An 8,787-nucleotide genomic window follows, 5' to 3' on the forward strand; every position below is an offset into this window, starting at 1 on the left:
GGTCCAATATTTTAATCGATTTTCTGGTATATTCTTTTTTATAGTTTGGACTAGTTTATACAATTTGGAAAATTTTCAGTCTGATTTGGATATCAAATGTTTCGGTGAATAATTAAACTTTTAAAATGTAACTTCAAATTTTTTCCAAATCTACTGAAATAAATTATAATATCAATTATATAGTTAATTTATATATAAATTTCAAAGAATTGCTTTAATATTTTATTCAGCAAATTCTTCTTAATCAAAATAAACAAAAAAAAAAAAAAAAACAAATCTTTAAATACTTGAAATGTCAAAATTTTGTCGTTTTTGCTACGTTTGGTGTCTGTCGTAACATGTTCATTAAAATGTAATTTGATCAAGAAAAACAAGAAATTTACAAAATTACCCTTTTTTTGGTTTTTGCTGTTGCATAGTGACAAGGACCTTCTTTTCTTTGGTTGTTGTTGGTTATTTTTGTTTCATGAAAATGTAAGTGTGTGCTGTGCAAAAAGTTAAATGCCACAAAACGCATGCCAATTTAATGTTTAAAAAACCTTTAATTCAATCATTTTGTAACTTAATACTCTGACAGATATATACATACATACAAATGTATCTACATAGATACATACTTTTACATTAACGAGCATTTCGAATTGATGCTTTAAGAAGTAAGAGATGTATTTTACAGTGGAATTCTATAGGAAAAACTTTAAGGCTGAAATGTTCTCTATTTTCATCACTCACAAATCATTAGATTTGTGGACACTTTCTGACTCCATTTGCTATCTCCATTTGCTGACTCCAAATGCTAGTATATACTAACTGTCCCACTGTGCACTATTCTTGTTGATTTCACCTTGGGTTAAACTCGTGTGAATCTGCTTTCAATTCAATTTATTTCATCTTTATGTTGTCTATGGTCAACAACAGCAACAATAAGAATGCCCTGCAACTTCCTTATCAACTCTTCTGCTCCCATTTAACTTCTTTTCGTACTTCATTTACTATTTCTCAAGTACAAATTTTTATTTTTGCACTTAATTGTCTTTTATAATCTTTGTTGTTGTTGCGATTTTTTATTATTAATTTAACTTCTTTTGTGTTGTTGTTTATTTCTTCTTTTGTTTTTGGTTTCTTGTTGCAGTTTTCGTTTATATTTCTTTCACTTTCATATAATTACATGTACATTGTACAACAACAAGGCTCACTTTTCTCCTTCTCTTTATTGTTGTTGTGTGTGTTGTTGTATGAATTGTTGTTGTCTATATAATTTATCAAGGTTGATTGATTTCATTTTTATGTTCTTTTATTTAAGTTTCGTTTTATTAGAGTATTTTTTTTTGGTTGTTGTTGGATGTTAATGTTGTTGCTGCAAATGAATTTCTTTTATATTAATTTAATGTAGTGAATGAAGTTTTTTTTACAGTGGGAAACAAATGTAGAGGTTATTTTATGTTAAATACGGACGATAATAAAAGCCTTACCTATTGCCGAGTCTATAGTCTAGTATATAGTCTAGTCTATAGTCTAGTCTATAATCTAGTCTATAGTCAGTCTATTGTCTAGTCTATAGTCTAGTCTATAGTTTAGTCTATAGTCTAGTCTATAGTCTAGTCTATAGTCTAGTCTATAGTCTAGTCTATAGTCTAGTCTAGTCTATAGTCTAGTCTATAGTCTAGTCTAGTCTATAGTCTAGTCTATAGTCTAGTCTAGTCTATAGTCTAGTCTAGTCTATAGTCTAGTCTATAGTCTAGTCTATAGTCTAGTCTATAGTATAGTCTATAGTCTAGTCTATAGTCTAGTCTATAGTCTAGTCTATAGTCTAGTCTATAGTCTAGTCTATAGTCTAGTCTATAGTCTAGTCTATAGTTTAGTCTATAGTCTAGTCTATAGTCTAGTCTATAGTCTAGTCTATAGTCTAGTCTATAGTCTAGTCTATAGTCTAGTCTATAGTCTAGTCTATAGTCTAGTCTATAGTCTAGTCTATAGTCTAGTCTATAGTCTAGTCTATAGTCTAGTCTAGTCTAAAGTCTAGTCTAGTCTATAGTCTAGTCTATAGTCTAGTCTAGTCTATAGTCTAGTCTATAGTCTAGTCTATAGTCTAGTCTATAGTCTAGTCTATAGTCTAGTCTATAGTCTAGTCTATAGTCTAGTCTATAGTCTAGTCTATAGTCTAGTCTATAGTCTAGTCTATAGTCTAGTCTATAGTCTAGTCTAGTCTAGTCTATAGTCTAGTCTATAGTCTAGTCTATAGTCTAGTCTATAGTCTAGTCTAGTCTATAGTCTAGTCTATAGTCTAGTCTATAGTCTAGTCTATAGTCTAGTCTATAGTCTAGTCTATAGTCTAGTCTAGTCTATAGTCTAGTCTATAGTCTAGTCTATAGTCTAGTCTATAGTCTAGTCTATAGTCTAGTCTATAGTCTAGTCTATAGTCTTGTCTTTAGTCTACTCAATTGTCTGGTCTAAAGTCTATAGTATAGTCTATATTCTAGTATATATTCTAGCCTATATTCTAGTCTATAGTCTAGTGTATAGTCTATTCTATAGACAAGTCTGTAGTCTAGCCTATAGTCTAGTCTTTATTCTAGTATATAGCCTAGTATATATTCTAGTCTATAGTCAAGTCTTTAGTGTAGTCAAGAGTTTATTCTATAGTCTGGACAATAACTTGATCTGATATAAATCATTAAACTACTAATCTTTAGTACACTTTTATACTTCACTGTATCAATGGTAAAGAATACGATTTTCAACCCTGCAGTTTTGCGGTTGCGTTGCCCAATTAGTGTTTCAATAAGGAATTAGCTATGTACTTTTAAAATACTCCTGGCCATTTCGGAAAGGGTCACAGAGAATCCCTATAACATGTCTGGGTTATTATTGTATTTGTCTACATTGTGGCAATTGTGTATGTAAAATGTAATGTACATCATAACTAACGACACATGGATGTATGTATAATTTGTGGCATGTTGTTATTTTCATGATTAATTGTAATATTTTCATTTCAAAACATTTCAGAACCAAAAAGGAAAAATACTTACAACCAAACCAATATTCAAAACTATATGTCTGACATTTAATGTTTATTTTTATTGTATGTACGTTTTTTTCCATTCTGTGGTGTTAAAATTTTTAAGGGTAGTTTTCTATATATTTTGGCCAGGGGTCATATGTTTTCATAAGGCCTGTTTAGGGTACCATAGAACGCAAAAGGGTAGTTTGTGAAAAAGGTCATTTGTTGGCGCGCTATTGAGGGGGCGTTCAATTCTTGCTTAAATTTTACTTTAATATGACTGAAAGCATTTGTTTTGTTTGTTTTTTTTTTGTCGTTGTTGTTGTTCTAGCTATGAAAAAAGTTTTAAGGGTGGGGGTCAATATACATATGAGTGTTTGGATAAATTAATCTTTTTCTTTTTTTGTGTTACTGGCTGGTTGTGTTTATTTAACTTTAATAAAACAGTGCTAATGATGGAAAATATACCATACCACCAACGAAAAAGGGCATTTAGGCATTTTATTGTATATAAAATCGATTAGGCTACTGAATAAATACGATACTAAGTAGTGGCTTAATTAGGGGTTAAAATAGTAAATATACTCCAAAAAATGGCAATTTTTTATTAACAGCTTAAACATACACATACGCACATACAACCAATTTTCTTTATATAAATCAATTTTATTTAACTTTCAAAGCGTTATATTGATCTGTCATAAATCATTTTGAAGCAAAATTGCATTATTTAATTAAATATTAATGTTTCAACATTATTTTCAATAATAAAATTGTTCAACACTTCGATCACAGTTTCCTCTCTATACACAATTTAGCCATCAAAGTCTTATTTAAACTTAAATGACCACTTTACTCTATGTTCAGGCCGGTAATCAAGTGGACGATGAAGATCATTCCGTTTTTGATTTTAACGATCGTACTGTCTGTCTGTCTGCTTGATGAATAAGAAAGAACTGTTTGGCTGTTTTCTGTTTTTCTTAATATTTATTATAAAAATGCCAACACATCAGCGGATGCAGAACCACATTACGATCATATATTTTCAACATACTGATCTATACAGACAATTGGGTAAGCTTATGGCTTTTAAAAGAAATGATGATTAAAACACCAATGGTTTGTCATAAATCGTTGTCATAAAAAATTTCAACACATAAATAACTAGCAGGCGGCAGTCAAAACACGATGTAGATCAACAAATTGTTCTGGTTTAAAGAAAGAACTTTACAAAAAAGAATACAAAAGAAACTATAGTTTATAAGCCAGACTATAGATTAGACAATAGTCAGGACTATAGACCAGACTACAATCTGCAATATAGGCATAGTCTGGAAAATGGAATAGCCATATTCTATAGACAAGCCTATATTCTGGACTAGTCTAGACTAGAAAATAGTCCTAACTGTAGACAAGACTCTAGTCTAGACTATAGAGTAGACACTAGTGTAGACTATAGACTAGACTCTAGTCTAGACTATAGACTAGACTCTAGTCTAGACTATAGACTAGACTCTAGTCTAGACTATAGACTAGACTCTAGTCTAGACTATAGACTAGACTCTAGTCTAGACTATAGACTAGACTCTAGTCTAGACTATAGACTAGACTCTAGTCTAGACTATAGACTAGACTCTAGTCTAGACTATAGACTAGACTCTAGTCTAGACTATAGACTAGACTCTAGTCTAGACTATAGACTAGACTCTTGTCTAGACTATAGACTAGACTCTAGTCTAGACTATAGACTAGACTCTAGTCTAGACTATAGACTAGACTCTAGTCTAGACTATAGACTAGACTCCAGTCTAGACTATAGACTAGACTCTAGTCTAGACTATAGACTAGACTCTAGTCTAGACTATAGACTAGACTCTAGTCTAGACTATAGACTAGACTCTAGTCTAGACTATAGACTAGACTCTAGTCTAGACTATAGACTAGACTCTAGTCTAGACTATAGACTAGACTCTAGTCTAGACTATAGACTAGACTCTAGTCTAGACTATAGACTAGACTCTAGTCTAGACTATAGACTAGACTCTAGGCTAGACTATAGACTAGACTCTAGTCTAGACTATCGACTAGACTCTAGTCTAGACTATCGACTAGACTCTAGTCTAGACTATAGATTAGACTCTAGTCTAGACTAAAGACTAGGCTCTAGTCTAGACTACAGACTAGGCTCTAGTCTAGACTATAGACTAGACTCTAGTCTAGACTATAGACTAGACTCTAGTCTAGACTATAGACTAGAATTTAGTCTAGACTATGGACTAGTTTCTAGTCTAGACTATAGACTAGACTACAGACTAGACTATAGACTAGACTACAGACTAGACTCTAGTCTAGACTATAGACTAGACTCTAGTCTTGACTAGACTCTAGTCTTGACTAGACTCTTGTCTAGAATATAAACTAGAATCTAGTCTAGAATATAAACTAGACTATAGTCCAGAATATAGACTAGACTCTAGTCTAGACTATAGACCAGACTCTAGTTTAGACTATAGACCAGACTCTAGTTTAGACTATACACCAGACTCTAGTCTAGACTATGGACTAGACTCTAGTCTAGACTATGGACTAGACTCTAGTCTAGACTATAGACTAGACTCTAGTCTTGACTGTAGACTAGACCCTTGTCTAGAATATAGACTAGAATATAGTCTAGAATATATACTAGAATCTAGTCCAGAATATAAACTAGAATCTAGTCTAGAATATAAACTAGACTCTAGTCCAGAATATAGACTAGACTCTAGTCTAGAATATAGACTAGACTCTAGTCTAGAATATGGACTAGACTCTAGTCTAGAATATAGACTAGACTCTAGTCTAGAATATAGACTAGACGATAGTCTAGATTATAGACTAGACTCAAGTGTAGTCTAAAGTCTAGGATGGAGTCTGCTTTAGTTTCTAGACTGGTCTCTAGTTTAGACTATACAGAATAGACTGGACTTTATACTTGGTTAGATTATATTATGGACTATGTTCTAGATTATAGTCTGGACTATAGACTAAACTATAGCATGGACTAATGCCTAAACTATAGTCTGAATTAGAAACCTAAAATATATAATTAATTTCAACACTAAACCGATATTGTTGCAAGATATCCAAGTGTAAGTTGTATGTATTTCTAGAAAAAGAGAATTTCTATTCATTCCATGCTTTAATAACCAAATTTCGCATAATATAAAAAAGAAACATCAGCATAAATATTTTCCTCATCAACCGCACCAATTATCACTAACGCCACAATAACAATAAAGAATTCAACTTTGGTAGAAATATTCAACAAAAGCGGTTATCTAAAGATAAGACCGCCAACATACCATCATTCATCATCATACAGGTTTCAGACGTAAAAAACAAATATGTATGTTCTCCTTCAGATTGCAATAAAGTCGTCGCAAAAACTTCCATGATTTATTTTAAATTAATAGCCAATATGCTGCGGGAGGTCTTAACATAAGTTAACTAATAATATTAGTAAAGAGTTTTTAAGTCAAACTAGCAGTCAACTGCATTGAAATGCTTAAACCAGTGAATAACAACGTCATAATATAACAGGATGTCAAACTCATAAAAGATTTTGAGAAATTAATATACATATGTTTATCAGCTCACCAGCGGATCTAGCTTAAGCCCTTGGGCATGGGAATGGTAAATAATGTTTTATTACTACTTTTCTTTCTCCTCATTTTACTATTTTGTATGAGAATTTGTCGGTTTTGGGGAAGGGGGGTTGTAATTTCTCTTTTACTCCCTCCCCGTGGTTCCGCGCCTGGCCTCACTATATACCAGCCTAGAACGAGACTATAGAATAGCTTATAAACTGGCTATGGACAACAGAATAGACAAAACTATATAATAGACTATAACTTCGACAATAGGCTAGAGTATATTCTGGACTATAGAATCGCCTATAGTCTGTACTATATAATTGACTATAATCTGTGCTATAGGATTGACTATAGTCTAGACTATAAAATAGACTACAGTCTGGATAATAAAGTAGACTATCGTCTGGATTATAGAATTGTGTGGACTATAGAATTGGCAATAATTTGGACTATAGAATATACTGTAGTTTGAGCTTAAGAATAGACTATAGTCTGGACTATAAAAATGACAATAATCTGGAGTATAGAATTGAATATAGACTGGACTATATTATAGACTGCAATCTGGACTATAGAATTGACAATAATCTGGAGTATAGAATTGACTATAGTCTGGACTATAGAATAGACTATAGTCTGGACTATAGAATAGACTACAGTATGGACCATAGAATATACTATTGTCTGGACTATAGAATTGACTACAATATGGACCATAGAATAGAATAGACTATAGTCTGGACTATAGAATAGACTATAGTCTGGACTATAGAATAGACTATAGTCTGGACTATAGAATAGACCAAGTCTGGACTATAGAATAGACTATAGTCTGGACTATAGTCTGAACTATAGAATATACTATAGTCTGGACTATATAATAGACTATAGTCTGGACTATAGAATAAACTGTAGTCTGGACTATAGAATAGACTATAGTCTGAACTATAGAATATACTATAGTCTGGACTATAGAATTGACTACAGAATGGACCATAGAATATACTATAGTCTGGACTATAGAATAGACTATAATCTGGACTATAGAATAAACTATAGTTTGGACTATAGAGTAGACTATAGTCTGGACTATAGAATAGACTATAGTCTGGACTATAGAATAGACTATAGTCTGGACTATAGAATAGACTATAGTCTGGACTATAGAATAGACTATAGTCTGGACTATAGAATAGACTATAGTCTGGACTATAGAATAGACTATAGTCTGGACTATAGAATAGACTATAGTCTGGACTATAGAATAGACTATAGTCTGGACTATAGAATAGACTATAGTCTGGACTATAGAATAGACTATAGTCTAGACTATAGAATAGTCTCTAGTCTTACTATAGAATATACTATATTCTGGACTATAGAAGAGACTATAGTCTGGACTGTCGAGAGTTTTAACGTGAGCACCTGCCGTGTCGGCCTTATCTCACGGTGACTATAGTCTGGACTATAGAAGAGACTTTAAAAGAGCATATAAAACAGACTTTAGTCTGGACTATATATAGAGTATACATAGTCTGGACTATAGCCTTCGCTATGTATATTGTATAGATCCAGACTACAATCCAGTTTATAATTTAGATTACATTCTTTAATATCGATTTTTTTTTTAATTTTCTTTAATATCAAAACTAGAAACATACATTTTAGGTACTAAAGGAACTTTTTGATTCTTTTGTGATAATGTACCTAAAAGGAAACTTGTAGATAATGTACCTAAAAGGAAATGTAGCATTCTAATAGAATTAAAGAGTAAAGAGTTTCACCTACTTTAAGGTCCTTCAAATTGTCCTTTTTTAATTTTTCTGGCTTATTGCACCTAGAACCATACGTATGGGATAATGAGTAAATTTTTTTGTACATTTTTTGTTAAAAAATATATGTATATATTCTTACTACAATACGAAATGTGTAATTTTGTTTGTAATATAAATAATTAAGTTTCTTAAATAATATTTCGTATTATATACGACATTTTCATAGATATAACGAAAGAAGTCGTTTGATAATGCATGTCGTTTGTAATAAGCATGTATTTTTTAATGCAATTTTCTTTCCTAGTTTACAAGTATTAAAACATTGTAAATTGTTGTTTTTAATTAAGAATTAATAAAGTAATAAAATAATTTTAGA

The sequence above is a fragment of the Lucilia cuprina genome, chromosome 6, assembly GCF_022045245.1.
Source record: "Lucilia cuprina isolate Lc7/37 chromosome 6, ASM2204524v1, whole genome shotgun sequence".
In the NCBI taxonomy this organism is placed as follows: domain Eukaryota; kingdom Metazoa; phylum Arthropoda; class Insecta; order Diptera; family Calliphoridae; genus Lucilia; species Lucilia cuprina.